General features: G+C 42.0%; 1 protein-coding gene and 1 pseudogene across 1 annotated transcript in view; both read right to left on the reverse strand.

The window, feature by feature from the left end:
- LOC149261986 (putative sphingolipid transporter spinster homolog 2) overlaps positions 1-21,003 on the reverse strand; it is a 58,591-nt gene that overhangs the window by 18,296 nt on the left and 19,292 nt on the right. The window lies entirely within an intron of this gene.
- Positions 8,906-9,831, reverse strand: LOC149261987 (B-box zinc finger protein 22 pseudogene; annotated as a pseudogene).

A 21,003-nucleotide genomic window follows, 5' to 3' on the forward strand; every position in this document is an offset into this window, starting at 1 on the left:
GAGGGTTTCTAGCCGAGAAATCCGGATCAGTGGTGCGGTTGCAAACATGATCAAAGTAGGGGGCATTTAGACATCGACAAAAAGATTTCTAGGAGGGAAATCGAGACTCAGAGGGAGTCACGTCGAGAACTTCCAGGAGGGAAGTAGAAGAGAAGCATGGCACTACACAGAGTACGAGACCAGGACAGACTCGAAGCCTCAAACTTCACAGTCTAGAAGGCCAGAATCTTATCCGTACTTGACAAAAATCATACGAAGCACTTCACCTTGACGATGATAACTATCCCAATCGACCCAGCTGAGAACGACAAGTATGAGGAGGCGATGGCGAGGGCCAAGAGCATCATCCTTGACGAGGTCAAGGACCATGTAGTACCACACATTGCTGAGAAGGAAACGACAAATGAGATGTGGGAGGCCCTAAAGAAATTATACCAACATACTTCTGTGCAGAGAAGGAAGTTACTAGAAAATTCGATGAGGTCATATCAGATGAAGAAGGGAGAATCGATTGACACCTTCCTCGGAGGATTGAATGAGATCCGAGATCAGTTGACTTCAATAGGAGCCATGCCAGATCATGAATTGATGGTGAGGACAACTCTGAATGCAGTCTCAGAAGACTGGGAGGTATTTGTCCACATTATATTGGGCAGAGGGACATTTCCACCTTGGGATGAGATGTGGGCGACTCCTCGCCAAGAAGAGATCAAACGACAAACAAAGGCGGGAAGCAGCGATAAGTGGATCAAAGTCAAAAAGCAGGAGGAGGAAGATGTTTCCCTAGCATATGAGGGAAAGCAAGAAAAACGGAAGAAGAAGGATCTCTCCAAGATCAAGTGCTTCCATTGTAGGGAGCTAGGTCATTATGTGACCCAGTGTCCAAGAAAGAAGAGTAAGGGACAGTCTTCTGAGACTAAGGCAGCGCCAACAAGGGTAGAGAAGGAAGTGGAGAGAGACGATGACTGTGCCATGAGTGCACACGCACCACTTGAGCGGAAGTGGGGAGACATCGAGCTATAGTCAGGTGGACTACAGGCGATGAGGGGCAGGATCCTCGAGGTACCCAGCCTCTTGGATTAGACCTTGCTATGGGAGCCCTGAAGAGGAGTAGCAAGACTGGCTGATGTGGGTAGAGATGGATGTGGATGGAGCAGCAGAGAGAGCTACAGTGCAAGAGTCCTGAGACAGCGTGAGGCTAGTAGGTTGTAGCAGTGCGAGAGGCACGGGAGTGTTGCACCAGTGCAGGATGGCACAGAGAGGGGTGCAATGGTGCGAGATGCAGGGATTTGTTGCAGCAACGCAGAGGTCAGAGAGGGAGCACTTGTCAGCGGTAAAGGGAGCTTCAGCATCAGCGGGTGTCTCTAGCCCAACAGAGAGGTTAGAGTTGGCATATCAGTTACTTCTCAGTAACTAAGTTGCAGTGCAACAGTGGGCAGCACGATGCAGCATGATGAGAGGAGTTGTAGTGCGGATGCAGTGTTGCGAGAAAGGACTAGCAACAACACAAATGCAGAGGGAGTTGCAGTACAGATCTAGCAGGGGCAGTGGCAGGGCCATGGGTAGCAGTACAGGATGCAACAATGCAGAGGATGTTGGGCAGCAGGCTAGCATCAACACAGGGATCGATGCCAAATGATCAGGGTGATACTCAGTGAGGAGTATTGCTAGAGTACAGTCCTCGCTAAGAGGGAGTGTTGATTTGGGGTAGGATTGGATGTGCTCTAGCCACGAACTTTGGTGGAGACGTTGGGGCACATGAGATCTACAATACCTAAAAAGGGTTTGGGCAGATTCTAAACAGTTTGAGAAATATTAAAATAATTAATATTTTTAATGGAGTCCCTAAGTCTAAACTTAGGGAAATTAAAATATTAAGGTGGATTAATATAAAACTGTATTAGAATGGTCCAAAAGACATGGATCAAACCAAATCTAATCTTAGCTGTTGATTAGAGACTTAATCTTGGTCGTTGATATGTCAATGAGAAAAGTATAAGAGGAGGCTTGAGAGTCACTTGGAGAGCACACCAGATGATTAGTCATTCTATTCTCTAGAGCGGGGTTTGATAAGAGAGATAGAAACAGTGATTGGAGTTGCAATTGAGGGGCAGTGAGTATAGAGAGGCAGAGATAGTGTCGGGAGATCAGCGCAGGAGCCAGAGTGAGTGACACAGTAGCACGCAAGGCTCACGCAGGGCCACGCAGAGGCAGCCAGGAGCTGCGCAGTGCTTCAGAGAGGCCAGCATAGCTGACACAGAGGGCTAGAAAGCTGAGGCTGGGCCTCCTGAGGCTGACGCAAGCCTATTCAGGGTGATGCAGGGCCAGTGTTGGGCAGAGAGAGGTTGACGCAGTCCAGAGAGGTTGACGCTAGGGTTTCTGGGGTAGATTGGAGTTGAGGAGCTGTTGGAGGGTTTATCCGAGGTTTCAGTCGGGACATCTGTCTCAGACTGAGAGGTACTGCTGCCAAGGGAATTCTCTATTGGGTAACCGGATTTGGCACCCAGATTGTACTCTGAAATTGCTTAATAAGAAAACCCTCAGATAGCTACACCGTTTTCCCACATTGGGTTTTTCCGAGGACATTGGTCCAAAAATAACGGTGTCATTTTGTGTGCTTGTTTCTGTTTCCTTCAGTTGATGATCTGTAATATGTTGAGCATGCACTAGTGTTTATTTCCAATATTTACATTGTAAATAACTTGTTAAGTAATGGAACAAGTAGGTAGGAATAAATCAGTAAAGTGCATGAAGGGTTTCTAACTGGCAGACTTAGAAACTTTAACATGGTATCAGAGCGTGGTTGCAGATCACAGGAGAACTGAGGACATCAACCGAGTGGAGCAATAGCAACAGAAAACAGTTGTCCCGAGTGACAGAAGTTGTTCCTATCAAAGCAACAAGGAGGGAAGGGTGACGCAGTGCTTGCGTCATCAAGGGTGAGCCAGGAAGAGGTAGCGCAGAGGCCAAGGGAGGCAAAGGGAGGCTCACGCAGAGCCACATTGAGGGCCAAAGGGCTGTGACGCAATTGGTTGAGGAGGCCGAGTTGTTGGTGCCAGGATTGCGCAAACCCTAGGAGCTTTCACCTTCAGGTTGTTGGGGTTTAGGAGGCTGTGGGAAATTTGCAGAGTGGAGCTGGTGAGGTACTATAGTCAGAACAGTACCTGACAGGGCAAGGCCAAGGAGGAGGGAGTTGCTATCGAGGGTTTCTAACCGAGAAATCCGGATCAATGGTGCGGTTACACAGACGATCAGAGTAGGGGGAATCTAGACATCGGCAGAAGGATTTCTAGGAGGGGAATCGAGACTCAGAGGGAGTCACATCGAGAACTTCCAGGTGGGAAGTAGAAGAGCAGCATGGCACTACACGGAGTAAGAGACCAGCACAGACTGGACGAAGCCTCAAACTTCGCAGTCTGGAAGGCCTGAATCTTATCCGTACTTGACAAAAATCATATGAAGCACTTCGCTTGAGGACGATAACTATCCCAATTGACCCAACTGAGAACGACAAGTACGTGGAGGCAATGGCAAGGGCCAATAGCATGATCCTTGACGGGGTCAAGGACCATGTAGTACCACACATTGCCGAGAAGGAAACGGCAAATGAGATGTGGGAGGCCCTAAAGAAATTGCACTAGCATACTTCTGTGCAGAGAAGGATGTTACTAGAAAATCAGATGAGGTCATATCAGATGAAGAAGGGAGAACTGATTGACACCTTCCTCGGAGGACTGAATGAGATCTGAGATCAGTTTACTTCCATAAGAGCCGCACCGGATCAGGAATTGATGGTGAGGACAGCCCTGAATGCAGTCTCAGAACATTGGGAGGTATTTGTCCAGATTATATTGGGCAGAGGAACACTTCCACCTTGGGATGAGATGTGGGCGGCTCTTCGCCAAGAAGAAATCAGACGACAGACAAAGGTGGGAAGCAACAGTAAGGGGATCAGAGTCTAAAAGGAGGAGGAAGATGTTGTTGTAGCATCTGAGGGAAAGCAAGAAAAGTAGAAGAAGAAGGATCTCTCCAAGATCAAGTGCTTCCACTGCAGGGAGCTAGGACATTATGCGACCCAGTGTTCAAGGAAGAAGAGTAAGGGATAGTCTTCCGAGACTAAGGCATTGCCAGCAAGGGTAGAGAAGGAAGTAGAGACAGACGATGGCTGTGCCATGAGTGCACACGCATCACTTGGGTGGAAGTGGGGAGACATCGAGCTATGGTCAAGTGGACTACAGGCGATGAGGGGCAGGATTCTCGAGGTACCCAGCATCTTGGATTAGACCTTGCTACGGGAGCCCCAAAGAGGAGTAGCAGGACTGGCTGATGTGGGTAGATATGGATGCGGATGGAGCAGCAGAGAGAGCTACAGTACAGGAGTCCCGAGACAGCGCGAGGCTAGGAGGCTGCAGCAGTGTGAAAGGCACGGGAGTGTTGCACTAGTGCAGGATGGCACAGAGAGGGGCGCAACGGTGCAAGATGCAGGGAGTTGTTGCAGCAACACAGAGGTCAGAGAGGGAGCACTTGTCAGCGGCAGAGGGAGCTTCAGCATTAGCGGGTGTCTCTAGCCCAACAGAGAGGTCATAGTTGGGAGATCAGTTACTTACTTCTCAGTAACTAAGTTGTAGTGCAACAGTGGGCAGCACGATGTAGCATGATGAGAGGAGTTGCAGTGCGGATGCAGTGTTGGGAGAAAGGACCAGCAACAACACGGATGCAAAAGGAGTTGCAGTATGGATCCAGCAGTGGCAGTGGCAGGGCCATGGGTAGCAATACAGGATGCAGCAGTGCAGAGGATATTGGGCAGCAGGCCTAGCATCAACAAAGGGTCCGATGTCAAATGATCAGGGTGATACTCAATGAGGAGTATTGCTAGAGCACAATCCTCGCTAAGAGGAAGTGTTGATTTGGGGTAGCATCGAATGTGCTCTAGCCACGAAATTTGGTGGAGGTTGGGGCACATGAGATCTCTAATACCTAGAAAGGGTTTGGGCAAATTCTAAATAGTTTGAGAAATTTTATAATAATTAATATTTTTAATGGAGTCCCTAAGTCTAAACTTAGGGAAATTAATATATTAATGTGGATTAATATAAAACTGTGTTAGAATGGTCCAAAAGACATGGATCAAGCCAGATCTAATCTGAGTCGTTGATTAGGGACTTAATCTCAGCCGTTGATATGTTAACAAGAAAAGTATAAGAGGAGGCTTGAGGGTCACTTGGAGAGCACACCAGATGATTAGTCATTCTATTCTCTAGAGCGGGGTTTGATAAGAGATATAGAAACAGTGATCAGAGTTGCAACTGAGGGGCAGTGAGTATAGAGAGGCAGAGATAGTGTCGGGAGATCAGCGCAGGAGCCAGAGAGAGTGATGCAGTAGTAGCCAAGGCCACGTAGAGGCAGCCAGGAGCTGTGTAGTGCTTCAGAGAGGCCAGCGTAGCTGACGTAGAGGGCTAGAAGGCTGACGTTGGGCCTCTTGAGGCTGACGCAGGCCTATTCAGGGTGATGCAGGGTCAACACTAGGCGCAGAGAGGTTGACGCAATCCAAAGATGCTGACGCTGGGGTTTCTGGGGCAGATTGGAGTTGAGGAGCTGCCAGAGGGTTTATCCAAGGTTTCAGCCGGGACATTTCCCTCAGACTGAGAGGTACTACTACCAAGGGAATTCTCTGTTGGGTAACCTGATTTAGCACCCAAATTGTACTCTGAAATTGCTTAATAAGAAAACCCTCAGATCGCTGCACCGGTTTTCCCACATTGGGTTTTTCCGAGGACATTGGTCCAAAAATAACGGTGTCATTTTGTGTGCTTGTTTCTGTTTCCTTCAGTAGATGATATGTAATATGTTGAGCATGCACTAGTGTTTATTTCCAATATTTACATTGTAAATAACTTGTTAAGTAACGGAACAAGTAGGTAGGAATAAATCAATAAAGTGCATGAAGGGTTTCTAATTGGTAGACTTAGAAACTTCAATAGTACATATAGAACAAGGTTCCTATTTAAATCCAGATTAGTGGTATTAGAGGGTTCTGCTCTTTCTGTTTTTCTTTGCATGTCCCCAACGAGGTCGGGGATGTTATGAAACCAGCTTAAGAAAAAGATAGATCAACGCCTTAGAATTCAGTCTCTTCAAGGGGGCAACCTCCTTTACATTACATAAATGAACAATTCTTGGATGATTCAAATGAAAAAACCTCCTTTCTATATATAGGAGTCTAAAGAGTCACAATATAACCCAGCCGACCTAACAATAATAATATAAAGCCACAAAAATAACAATAGAGGGATTCTATGGGGCACAGTAATAACAATATGGGGGCAACAGGGGCACAACAATATTAATAAGGGATACAACTACAATAGTAATGGGTTAATCACTAGTATTATAGGGACCCAACATGCCCCTCTCCTTCAAAAAAGTGTTGTCCTCAACGCCTGAGTAATTCTGGATACTTCTATATAAAATTCTCATCTTCCCATGTGGAATCTTCAGCGGATAAATTCTTCCACTTGATAAGATACTCCGAAATTGATCAATTTCGTAGCTGACGAGTTCTTGTTTCTGTGACTGCTTCTGGTTCCAATATAAATTTTCCTTCCTCGTCACGTTCTGGCAATATTGTTTGAACTGGGAGCCTGTCGCCTATAACCTTCTTTAAACATGAAACATGGAAAACTGGGTGCAATCGAGAAGTTGCAGGAAGCTCCAATTTGTATGCCATAGTACCAATCTTTTGCAACACCTTGTACGGACCATAATACTTTGGTGATAATTTATTATCCTTCTTAGCTTGCTTGAGGGACATTTGCTTATATGGTTGTAGCCGTAGGAATACCCAATCACCAACATCAAAACTTCTTTCGCTGCGATGTTGATCTGCCTGTTGTTTCATTCTATTCTGTGCCAACACGAGGTTATCCTTTAAGAGTTGGAGGACTTGTTGTTGATGTTCGATGTGATGTTCCACTGCTTGAACCTTAGAATTTTCTCTTAAATATGATGTGATGGATGGTGGCTGATATCCATAAAGTGCCATAAACGGGGTCATTTTTGTTGCTGTATGGAAGGAAGTGTTATACCACCATTCAGCCAGAGGCAACCATTTGACCCATTGTGTCTGTTTATCAGATACAAAGAAACGAAGATATCCTTCCAAACATTTGTTTACTATCTCAGTTTGCCCATCAGATTGAGGACGATAAGATGAGCTATGAGCCAACTGAGTACCAAGACAAGAAAATAATTTTGTCCAAAAATTTCCAGTGAAAATGGGATCTCTGTCACTTACAATAATCTTTGGGTTTCCATGTAGCTTTTGAATTGTTTCCATAAATGCAGAGGAAATTGTACCGGCTTTAAATGGATGTGATTGTTGGACACCTAATCCTAAATGGGTTAGTGTGGAAGCCGAATAGACCAAAGCAGTCCAAGAGACCTTGGGATCTGAAACCCAAGAGTCACATAATGTACTATAAATGTATATCTCCTGTTAATAAAAAAATGAACTCACATGATTTATCTTTCCTATTCTATGTTTCCCATGTGTGTTTAACATGGTATCAGAGCGGGCGAATTCTGGCCCTGCTCATATTTGAGCCATTTGTTTTGTGGCCTCTATGTGCATATCAGTTATGACATTTCTGTTCACTGTCCATAACACTCCATTAATTCACTGACAGTCAGAAATTTGATGCTTTGACTCTGTCCATTCCTTGGATTATCTCTCTGTTTCGCCTAATTGAAATTCATGCACATATATGCGTTTGTCTGTCAAGATTGTGCCTTCTGTCTAGACTGCGCCACTCTGATGCACTGCCCTGACATCGTATAATCTGCTGCCATGGGTGCCAAATGGTGTATCAATCTCGGGTGGAATTGAGAAGAACGTTCAGGTAACGGTAAAACCTAGAAGAAAAGAAGCCTGACAGCTCTGACGCGAACGCATTATTCACATATATACAAAATGCTGCTTTTTGCATAGAATCCACTGCGTCTCTGCGAAGCCTATGCTGCCTCTGTCAAGTTAGCGTTACTGAAATAATAGCCATTACACCGTTTCACAGAATTTAGAGTCTCAGGGTGAGAAACGGTGCATCTCCCGGCGAATAATAGTGCATTTTATGTGTTCTTTTGTCCCTGGTCATGCAATCGATGATAAGACATTGGAATTTGAGAAATGATCACGCTAAGTACCGGCTTTGAGTAATTTAGCCGCTAAAACTCTTCAATGAGGTAAGGGAGTTTTTTCGTGATACAAAGGTCGGTGATTATTTTTCGGTGGAGATTGGTTTTGGTTTTTTATTAAGCCCAAAGGATTCTGTGGAACGGGCTTCGAACCTCGGCGGGCTGTTTAGGCATATGCCTTTATGATATTTGCTCGTATATATCTGTAAAGACGGACATTGCAGGCGACATCTAAAAATCTGTATAGAAAAGCTTTATATAGGAACTCGTGCAATTTTACGGAGATATTTGTATAACTTTTTTTATATGCATCAAATAAGATCAAATGTATAGAATCTTTGAAAACCTTGGTCTGAAATTTGTGCGGCATATTTGTAGCATTTTGCCGTGCATAAAGGTAATATGAGAAAACATTTATAAGCTTTGAAAAGAAATGTTTTGAATGAAAATTTGGGCAACTGTGAGTTGTAAGGCCGGTGAAATATCTTTACAGTTAAGCTTTGCACAGAAAACCTTGCAGCGGATCTTTGATTGGCATCTTGATTATTTTGTCTCGTGCTCTGGTGTTGAGAGTGGGATTCATAAACCTCAGCATCATCATCTTGTTGCTACACAATACCGGCTCTAGCTCAGAAATTCGTGTGAAGGGGATTTTAGTGGGGTCGGTTGCTTCGACCATCAAATTGCTGTGGTGTTCACTTTTGTATTATGATTGCTAATGTATTCGGTTCGTGCTCTTTATATCTAAGTTGAAGCCCAAAGAAACGAGTTGAAGCAATCTTGGAACCAAGGAAGCATCATCAAATCCAAAGATCGTCAAGTCCTCTCTTCGCTTGCCTTCCTTTGGTTGACAAATAGTTTTTCGAGGCCAATAAAGCCCAGATGCGGTTGGGGGAGATGCCATTTCAGGCACCTGTGCAAGACAGTTTTCAGAATTATCTTCCTCTGTGCTAAAGGAATTTGCAGGCCATTCTTCTACAAAGTTGGCATTATCTGCCCTGGAAGAACCTGCCTCGCCAAAGCCATAACCATTGTCCAAGTCAGGCAAATTGAGAAATTCATCCATTCTCCAGAGCGGTAGCAAATCCGAAAAATACTCAGAAACAGTACCTCTTCGGGATATGCCTCCTCCTCCTATTCCCTTCTGTACTCCTTGATGCAACGATGCAGGGACTTCCGTTGGACCATTTCTCAAGGTTTGTGGTTTTTCGTTGGTGATATCAGACGACTGTGTAGAAGTTTTTGTGGAAGGAGAAATGGTGTTCGAGGGTTCAAGGCCAACCTTAACCCCTGTCACTAGAAATCTTTGATGGGCAGCTACAAGATTGTTAAGAGAATGTATTGAAACATCGCATTGCCGGCAAAGAAGAGCTCGGTCTTCCAGACAGAAAAAATATCCCGTCTTCTCCTGGCAAATGTCACATTTGGGCGACTGAGAAGAAGGGTTGATGAGGGATACTCTCTGATGTTTGCTAGCTAATTTGTTGGCAGCGTGGACATTATTGTCACAGGCTGAACAGAGAGCAGCCTCATCAGCACAACACAGGAAAGTGGCCTCTGCTTTTTCACAGACATCACACTGGACCTTCATCTTCATCTATTTCTGCACAACACCCTGATATCTGTTTGCTATAGCTAGACCCTGGTTATAAATTCCTATTGTAAGCCTCAATTATCATGTGTGGACTATGGTGAAAGTTGTGGAATTTTGTTGAAGCAATCTTGTTTAAACCTATGTTGAATGAGGCATTGAAGTGTTTGTAAGGGTGGCAAATGTGTTCCTGAATATCTCGTGTGGAAAATGTCCATGCTAAGAACGCTTTTCTAGCTACAGGAGGAACATGACCAGAAATATGTGCTCCACAATCTGAGTTTGAATTGGAATTATTCTCCATGTATGTGAACCGAGAAGAGCAAGAGGCATCCTGTACTGTTGTAGTAGATGAAAGTTCTTCTGGTTTGTTGATCATAAAGATCTTCTTTTTGACTTAGTTGTAAGCTTTTTTTGACATCAAGCTCACCAGTTTTATTTCCAACAATTCTCTTTGCTACCAGTGGGTTTTTAACTGTACTTGCAATAGCTGGAGGTGGAAGACCTACTTCAGCTTTAGAAGGAACTGCTTGAGAGACATTGCTGCAGTTTTTGATACTCTATAAAACTTATATTCAAGAGACAGTGTTGATGAGCTAACGAAATTGGGTGTCAGAACTTGGTCTATTGTAGATGCTATTACTGAGATTATATGTCTATATCAAGTGTTGAGATATAAAAATTTTCAATAAGAACGAATCTGCATTATCTAGTTTGCTTTTTGGTATTCCGGTTTCAGCATCTTCGAATTCTACCTATTGCTTCTTGTTGCACACTGATCATTTGCTGCACACTTATAAGGATATTGCTGTGTACTGTGAGTGGGTATTACTTTTCTGCATTAAGTAGTAGTTTTGATCAGTTTTTAACGCATAAATGGCCAGAATCAGTGAAGTATTAGAGTTCATGAAAACTCTTATACAATCTACTGTTGATGACACATTACAAATCAGCAAAGGATCTCTCTCAGAAATTCAGACATGCTTATATAATGCACAGGAAAAGATTGATTTTTTACAGCTTGAATCTCAGCTTCAGCAAGAAGAATTAAAACAAAGGAGTCATCATTCTGAACCTGTTTTTGTTCAGAACAGTGAAATAGACTCCCATAAGCAGCAAGTTCATTCAGATCCAATGCCCAATAAAGCAGCAGTTGAACATGCAGATGCAGAAACTCAATCTGCACTTCCCAAGCCCATCATCAGACCTTGGGAACAGCTTGTCCACAACAAGCACAGAACTGGTCTTGGATATGACAAGGACTTGTCCTTTCATATTCCAGACTATGCCAAGCCCATTCAGTTTCAGAGTGTTGGATTCATTCATGACAGTTCACTTGCTCCTCATGACAATTCACCTCCAGCTGTTCCAGACTCTGCCCCTCTTCCACAGCAACAACAACAAATTGTGAAATGCCAACACTGTGACCGAGTTGGCCATATGAAAGATCACTGTTTTGATCTTCATCCATGTAAGCACTGTCATAAAACCAGTCATTCTTCAAACAGATGCTTCAGAAACAAACGTCCTGCAAGAACAAAGATTCATCTTGGATGGATCGCTTCTTGGCAATGGGCATCAACAACCAAGAAGATATTCCAAACACATATCAGAACTTGTTCCAGAGTATTGAACAGTCTTGCAGTTGAGTTTTCTCCATCTTCTCACCTTGTATCTGACAGGGGGGGAAATGATGGTCATCTACAAGCTTCAAAGCCACATCAAGCGAGCCTGAGCCACAACCTGCCACACCAGTTTCAGACTTGTAGCCAGAGACAAAGATGCCCCTGAACATGCCTTCAGTTGGCAATCTGGGACACTTCCTCTAGCAGAAGACTCTAGTTTCTTGCCAGTTTTGGAAGAATTCCAGGAATTACAGAGTTGTTGGTCATCCTTAAACCATCACAGATTGAGAACACTTCCTCTAGCAGAAGACACCAGCTTCTTGCCAATTTTGGAAGAGTTCCAGGAATTGCATTAAGCATTCTAGTGTTGGTGGTCATCCTTAAACCATCACAGGTTGAGACTTCCCTTTTCAGGTTGAAGTTTTACCTTTTATGCAGGGTGAGACCTCCCTTTTATGGTTGAAGGTTTCCCTCTTTAAAACAATAGGATCACTTCCTCTAGCAGAAAACTTCAGTTTCTTGCCAGTTTTGGAAGAGTTCCGGGAACTGCACTAAGCGTTCCAGTGTTGGTGGTCATCCTTAAACCACTGCCCTTTATACCAACATTTCATAGAGCACATTCAGCCTAGTGCTGCCATGCATTTTTTGCACATTTTGTATTACAGCTCTCTTCTTGGACTCATACATAACCCTTCGGATTAAGGGGGGGAATGTTGGACACCTAATCCTAAATGGGTTAGTGTGGAAGCCGAATAGACCAAAGCAGTCCAAGAGACCTTGGGATCTGAAACCCAAGAGTCACATAATGTACTATAAATGTATATCTCCTGTTAATAAAAAAATGAACTCACATGATTTATCTTTCCTATTCTATGTTTCCCATGTGTGTTTAACAGTGATAATGCACAAAAGTGTGCATACTTGGTAAGTCTGTCAACTACCACCATGATGACACTCTTTCCCTCAGACTTGGGTAAACCTGTGATAAAATCCATTGAAACCTCCTCCCAACATTGGCTTGGAATGGATAAAGGTTGTAATAGACCCGGTGTCTTAATTGTTTCAACTTTATTTTGTTGGCAAACCAAACATTCCACCACAAACTTTTGAATATCTGATTTAAGACCATCCCAAAAAAATTCCTTCTTAACTGTGTGGTAAGTTTTAAAAAATTCTAAGGGCCCTCCTAAGGGAGAGGTGTGCAATTCCATAAGAATCTTTTGTTTTAGCTGGGAATTCTTACAGAGGTATAAGCAATCTTTGTACCATAACGAATCATTTTTCCAGCTAAATGTATCAGACATACTGGAATCTTGTTGTAACTTTCGAATAAGTGCCCACACTTTTTCGTCATTCTTCCATTCCTCCCTTGCTTCGTTTATCCAATCTGGTTGGATAATAGAAATGGCGCACAACAATGCTTCCACATCCTCATCCTTTCTTGAGAGTGCATCTGCCACCACATTTTGCTTCCCTTTTTTGTAGATGATTTCAAAGTCATAACTCAACATCTTTGTGACCCACTTTTGTTGCTCTTCAGAGGATAATCTTTGTTCTAAAAAGTATTTAAGGCTATCATGATCCATTTTTACCTTGAAGTGTCTTCCCATTAGGTAGGGTCACCATTTCTTAAGTGCATGGAGTATTGCCAACATTTCCTTCTCATAAATAGCTTTGTATAAAAACTTTCCCTTGATTGGACGACTTTCAAAAGCAATGGGTCTTTCATCTTGCATTAAAACAGCACCAATTCCATTTCCTGAAGCATCACATTCCAAAATAAAGGTTTTTGTGAAGTTTGGTGTAGCTAAGACCGGTGCTTGGCACATTGCCTCTTTAAGATGTTCAAAGGCCTTTGTTGCTGCTGGAGTCCATGAAAATGCATCTTTCTTCAATAGTGTTGTTAGAGGTGCTGCTATTCTCCCATAATTCTTAACAAACTTGCGATAATACCCTGTCAACCCGAGAAATCCTCATAGATGCTTTATGGATGTGGGGATTTTCCATTCCTTAATGGCTTCAATTTTGCTAGGGTCTACCTTAACTCCTTCATGAGATACAATATGACCCAGATATTCCACCTCTTGTACTCCAAAGAAACATTTGGATCTTTTTGCATATAATTGTTTCTCCTCCAATAGTCGTAACACCCTGTCAACCTAAGTCACAGGACACGTCCTCCAGGGTCCCGTGTCCCGTATTTTACGTATTGGACACGAAAACGGCCCTAATATGTGTCGAATATGGATTTTATCATGTCCTATAAAATGGAATACGTATTTGCCGATTTTCGTCGTGTCCTGAATTTGGAAAACGCGTATTTCGTTGGTAGAAAACGTTGCCTGCATAAGCTGCAATTTTTTTTGAAAGAAACAAATAATTTTTGAATGGGGTAGCATAATGATCAAGTCTAGGCCCTAGTATTGATATGCTATTCATGGTAATGTTAAATTCTTAAAGTAAAAGTGACATTCTCCTTAATCTTCATTTTCATCCTTTTACTTAAATTTTTAACATTACCATGAAATGACTCAGGATGTTTGAGAGTGGTCCCAACCTCATTGGATTTCATATGGAGAAAGTAGAATTTTAGATTTCATTCAAAATGCAGTAGACTTATCAGTTTTTCAGGATTTTAGGATTGAGAGATTGTAATGTTTCCAGGTGACACCACCTGCCCGGGCTACCCTGCCACCAGTAGAGGACGTGGCCTACCTCCTATAGCTCCTACTTCTAGTTCTTCAGCTTCTAGAGCATAACAAACTCCATTGCCAACTCCACCAGCACCAGCATCTACATCTAGAGGGAAAGGGAAAGCTGTGGCATTTTCTCGCAAGAGGGGCAGAGAAAATCAATAGGATTAGACTTTAGTTATTTTCTTATGTTCTTGTAAGTTGTACATGAACAATGAACATTGAATATTCAAGAATCAAGACCAAGCATATTACATTCTAATTTCTAAATAGTAAATTTTGATTCTATTTATTTTTTTAAAGTGAACTATGAACTTTGAGAAGTAATTATATTTTAATTTGATTAGATAAGCTGCAACCTGCAATTTAATATGGATAAAAAACTATATTTCGATATATATATATATATATATATATAAAACGTGTCCCCCATGTCCTGTTTCCAGGTCGCTGCGTTTCGTATTGAATACTCGTATTTACGTGTCCTCCGTGTCTCGTGTCCTCGTGTCATGTAACTTAGCTGTCAACATGTTCAACATGATCCTTCCAAGACTTGTTGTAGATTAGTATATCATCAAAAAATACTAACACAAATTTTCTAAGGAATGGTTTGAAAATGGAATTCATCAAACCTAGAAATATTGAAGGTGCATTGGTAAGGCCAAAAGGCATGACCAAAAATTCATAATGACCCTCATGAGTTCTAAATGCTGTTTTCGGAATGTCTTTAGTCTTTATTATGATTTGATGATATCCTGAACGAAGATCCAACTTGGTGAAGTAAATTGATCCATGCAATTCATCCAGTAATTCATCAATGACAGGAATGGGAAACTTATCTTTAATAGTGAGCTTGTTGAGCTCCCTATAATCCGGACACATGCGCCATGATCCATCCTTCTTGTGCACCAATACTACTGGAGCAGAGAAAGAACTTTGACTCGGTTGAATTATACCAGCCTCTAGCATTTCTGCAACCATACGTTCAATTTCACTCTTTTGGGCATGGGATATTTATACGGCCTGATGTTTGGAGGAACACTTCCTGGAATCAGATGAATAGCATGATCATGATCACGAATAGGTGGGAGACCTTTGGGAGTCTCAAATACCTTGGAATGATTGTCCAAGACTTTTTGGAGATCTGGAGAAATAGATGATTCCAATGTGGACACATCTAGCAAAGATAATTGTGCAATTGCACCTCTTTGTTCCTTTTTTAGAAGCTTTGTCATACCGTTAGAGCTGGTTATCTTTCCTGGTTTCCCTGCAATACCCCTTAATTCAACTTCCTTTCCTTCCACAAAAAATTTCATGAAAAGTTCTTGAAAATTAAAAACTATTGTACCCAAAGATTGTAGCCATTGGACTCCTAGTACAACATCAACACCTCCCATTGGAATGGAAAGCATTGGGCTAGTTAATACATATTCTCCCATGGATAGCTTGATATTATGGCACTTTCCCGAGCAATTTATTGCTCCTCCATTTGCAACCATCACTTGACACTCTGGTGTTGGATATAAGAAGCAATTCAATTCTTTTGCTACCTTAGAATGAATAAAATTGTGGGTACTTCCTGAATCAATCAACACTATTACCTTTTTCTTCTTGATTTGTCCTTCTATCTTGATGGTTTGAGGAGTGGTAATTCCCGCCAATGCATTACAAGATATGGTCGGATTCATTTCTTCTTTATTTAGGCTTTGTTCCTAAAGTATATCCTCTTCTTTTGACCTTTCTTGCTTCTTTTCTTCTTCCTCTTCACAATCTATGTAGAATAATTTCTTCTCAGCACACTTATGACCTTTAATGTATTTGCTATCACAACTGTAACAAAGCCCTTTTGCTCTTTTTTCTTCCAATTGTTGTGGTGTCAACCTTACAGGTTGTGAAAGACTAGGGGCAACAACACTTCCATCTTTATAGTTGTGAGTGGTATGCTTCCTGGTTGCCATAATTTTGCTTTCCCTTTTTCTTGCTAACCTGAATGCCTTCTCTAATGAATCAGGTTCCCAAGGGCGAACATCATGCTGGATATTATCCTTTAAAGTCCCTATGAACACATCAATCCTATGTTCCTCTGGAATATTTTTTACCCTTATGTTCAATTTTTGGAACTCCTCAATGTGCTCCATTATTGAACCCTTTTGTTTGAGACTTATCAATTGGCTAAAAAAAGTGTTGCTTTTTGTATCTTCATAATGTGTTGTTAATTCTTCTGTAAAAATTGCCCAAGTGATAATTTGTTTACGAAAGCAAAGCCATTGATACCATACAAACTAATTTGGTTCCAAATATAAAGTTGCAATACGTACCTTTTGTGTGTTTTGCACATTATTGAGATCGAAAAATTGCTCCATCTATAATATCCATGTTGCAGGATTCTTGCCATCAAACTTCCTCATATCAATTTTTGGAATATGGTGGGTCTTCGATCCCACATTAGAGTCTATGAAATCATGATTAACATTTATTTTGTTCGCATCATGAGTTTCCTCTACTACCTTTTCACCATTAGTAAGTATTTCTTGTAGAAAATTTGTCATATCTGTCTTCAAATCTACTATGTCTCTCTTCAAATCTATCTTCAAATCATCAATCTTAGCTTCGATGCCCTTTATCTTAGATTCCACGCCATTTATCTTAGCTTCTGTTAGCTTTTGTGAGAGTGAAATTTGTTGCACTTGGTCTTGTAATTTTGATATATCATGTAGCATTTCTTCCTCTTCTTCCTGAGTCATGCTAGATCTTTCAGGGTGCTTACTAGGTGTTTGCATTTTCTTTCCTCGGGGCATCAATTACTGATAACAATGCTCTACTATGCCCTTTGAATTCCTTCAAAATAATTTTTCAAACCAAGCTTAAGAAAAAATTTTAAAAAATCTACACACCTTTTTTCACTTTGTAGGAGCTCGATATTACCTCTGATGTATCTCTGTAATTTTGGATCATCCAGTTCTGAAATTGCGATCTGTAGTAGCTCTCTGTGTCCTCTTTCCAATGCCACCAGTCTAATCCCAATTGGATTCTCCAAGGAAGAGTTATGTCAAATCTCCCACAGTGACCTGATTATAGACTAGTTCAGTAGAGCGAACTTGTACGACGTGCCACGTGTCCCTGTTTCAACCAATGTTCCACCAAGTCTCCGGGACAGGGAGACGCGGGTGCGGGGAGACGCACAAAGGGGACGTGTGGGAGTACCCTCAAATTTTAGGGAAATTTAGGGGAGACGGGGGGACGTCGAGGTATATATAATATAATTTTTAATTATAGATATTATATATATGTATATAATTTTGAAATTTTCATGGTCATATTCATTGTTCAATAATGAAAGCATATTAAATAGACTAATTAGTAATAGTAATACCAATACATTGAAATTTCAAATTTGATCCATGCATAAAATTTAAATTCATAATTGAATCAAATAATAACATATTGTAATTGAATCTTGGTCCGTACTCATCATTCATTTTGATACATACATCATTCATATGACATACTCGTGGGCGCAGTGGGAGCAGATTCACACTGAAACGATGGAAGAAAAAAATGCGCTCAGCTGTTTTAACAGAGGTAAGAGCATAATGAATGGTGGAAGAATGAAAAGTAGAGTTAAACCTAACTTTTCATGTAATTTTTTATTTTTAATTGTTAGTTTAGTTTATTTTTATTTTATTTTATTTTTTTAATAAATTAATTTTCATTTTTTTTTTTTTTTTTTTTTTTTTATATAAAGGGTAATTAGACAAAAATGAAGGGGGGGACGCCTAGAAGAACCCCATTTTCGGGGGGACGCCCAGAAGAACCCCATTTTTTGGGGGGGGGGGGCGTCTAGAAGTACCCCTTTCGGGGAGTCGAGTCTCCCACACTAGGGAAACGCACCCCCTTGCATCTCCCTGGGTCTCCCCAAAAGGGGGACGTGGGGAAATGCACCCCCAAGAGTCTCCTCGTCCCAGGTGCGTGCGGTGCGAGGGGTGCGCACACCCCACCCTGGGGGACGCATCCCCGTGGAACACTGGTTTCAACCTTTGGCTCTGAAAAAGATATACAAGAAACTAGAGTCCGTCCTCTTTCTGTACCTTCTTACGAAATTTCAATCCGATGCTCAGAGAGGAAGTTATGACGATTTTCCCTAGGTCACCTGTTTGGAATGTAATTCAGGAGTCTGCAAAAAGACCAACTTCCTCAGATCATATCTCCGCAAATATAGCGCGAAAATATCTGAAATTCGGACCCGAGATTCAGCGCAATTTCTTCTCAAATGGGTTTTTTTTTAGCTTCTGAAACGTCGCAGAAAAAAAGTTATAGCGAAAATGCCACGATGACCTATTTGGAGCAGCGAAACCCTAGAATCCAAAGCTCTAATACCAAATGTTATGAAACCAGCTCAAGAAAAAGATAGAAAAGATAGATCAACGCCTTAGAATTCAGCCTCTTCGAGGGGGCAACCTCCTTTACATTACATAAATGAACAATTCTTGGATGATTCAAATGACAAAACCTCCTTTCTATATATAGGAGTCTAAAGAGTCACAATATAACCCAACCGACCTAACAATAATAATATAAAGCCACAAAAATAACAATAGAGGGATTCTATGGGGCACAGTAATAACAATATGGGGGCAACAGGGGCACAACAATATTAATAGGGGATACAACTACAATAGTAATGGGGTAATCACTAGTATTATAGGGACCCAACAGGGGATATAAGGAGTTAGGGCTTGAACTGGTCGAAACTTAACCAACAAATTACAGATATAACCATAAATACAAAGATGTAACAGAAATAATATTTCATTTCATTAATGTAAAATACTGAAATATGCTTACAAACAAAAATGGAAATAAACCAAATAGGGCGATGGTAGCTTATCTCTGAAAAGAAATGTGGCGGCTACATGCCTTTGAACTGTGTTACAATGAGGCTCGAAGGTCTATTTATTGTTGAGCAACAATGGAAAACCCTAAACATCTAAAAACCTAACCCTAGGAGATGAAGCGCCAAACTATGGGCCCCATTTTGGGTAAAATGGTACATCAACTTCTCGGGGTCGTAACTTTGGCATACAATCTCCGTTTGACACGCACAATACCTCGTTAGAAAGATCTATCCAAGGACTACAACTTTTGGATGAACAACATCGGTCAATGCACCCATGTTCCTCCCAATTTTCCCAAAAAACGTCATTTAGGGCCTCAAAACGGCTCCGAAAGTTCAGGACCCGAAAAACTGCTAAAATAGTAAATTGTGCTACAATTAAGGAAACTGAAAAAATGAAAGAGAGTTGTGGGGGTGATGTGGGTGCAGGGTTCGCCACGGCAATTCATTGTCGAGAGTGGCAGCAAAAAGAACATCATTTCAGCAGAGGTCATGAAGCAGCTGGGACTACCAACCATACCACACCCGCAACCGTACAACATCAAGTGGCTTCATCGAGGATGAGATCTCCGAGTCCGCCAACAGTGTCGCCTTCCCTACAACATCGAGCCCTTCACAGATGAGGTATTGTGTGATGTTGCACCGCTTGATGTTTGTGATGTATTATTAGACCAACCATACTTGTGGAAGCGACATGCTATGTATGAGTCAGGGCATCGCGTTGTTATTATTTCTTTGTGTAATACATTATACAGGATACCGGAGGTAGCCCCACCTACTGCCACTTCTTTGATCTCTGCTAAGAAAGGTAGTAAGATCATCTCCCAGACTAAGAAATTTAGTTTTTGTCTGGTTTGCCTCAAAGTAAGGGGAAGATTGTAGCCACATCGATGGCCCCCGAGAAGGGTTCCTCCACACAGCAGAAGCAGGTGGATACGGTCATGAAAGAAGACAGGGACATCTTCTCCTCACCCACAGGGGTACCATTGCACTGTGAGGTCAAGCATTCGTTCGATCTGACTTCTGGGGCACCTCTACCCAACGGGCCAATTTATTGACACTCCATTGTGGAAAATGCCAAGTACAGGCAACGACATGATCAACATCAGGTGCCACACAAGTTTCAAGTGGGCGACAAAGTTTGGTTGCATATGCAGAAAGAACGCCTTACAAGATCCCATTGGAAGCTCAAACCACTCCAATATGGTCCTTGCACCATTACTAAGGTTTTCGGAAACAATGCTTTGGGCCACAACATTCCCCCATTCCTTCTCTTGCACTGAGTGTTCAATGTGGACCGCCCTCGACTGTGCTTCCCACCATTACTGGACACATCAGAGGTTGCAGAACAACTCATCAAGGACCAAGTTCAGCAGAAGTTTCCTCATCTCATGGAGAAACTCAACGCAATGGGGACCATTGCTTCCTAAGGGGGGAGGAATGATCCAGATGGATGTTGGTGGCCACCCACCTGTCCCACTTGGAACCCCACATCTGTCTCTTTCAGTTTTTTAGTTTTCTTAATTGTAGCACAATTTACTATTTTTAGCAGTTTTTCGAGTCCTGAACTTCCGAAGCCGTTTTGAGGCCCTAAATGACGTTTTTTGGGAAAATTGGGAGCAACATAGTTCTGTGGACTGATGTTGCTCATCCCAAATTTGTAGTCCTCAGATAGATCTTTCTAACGAGGTATTATGTGCGTCAAACGGAGATCGTATGCCAAAGTTACGACCCCACGAAGTTGATGTACCAATTTACCCAAAATGGGGCCCATAGTTTGGCACTGCATCTCCTAGGGTTAGGTTTTTAGATGTTTAGGGTTTTCCATTGTTTCTCAACAATAGATAGGCCTTCGAGCCTCATTGTAACACAGTTCAGAGGCACGTAGCTGCCTCATCTCTTCTCAGAGATAAGCTACCATCGCCCTAGCTGGTTTATTTCCATTTCTGTTTGTAAGCATATTTCAGTGTTTTACATTAATGAAATGAAGTATTATTTCTGTTGTATCTC

The sequence above is a fragment of the Pinus tabuliformis genome, chromosome 6 (genome assembly GCF_031772625.1).
Source record: "Pinus tabuliformis cultivar Carrire ecotype Pingquan chromosome 6, CPIR1, whole genome shotgun sequence".
Taxonomy (NCBI): domain Eukaryota; kingdom Viridiplantae; phylum Streptophyta; class Pinopsida; order Pinales; family Pinaceae; genus Pinus; species Pinus tabuliformis.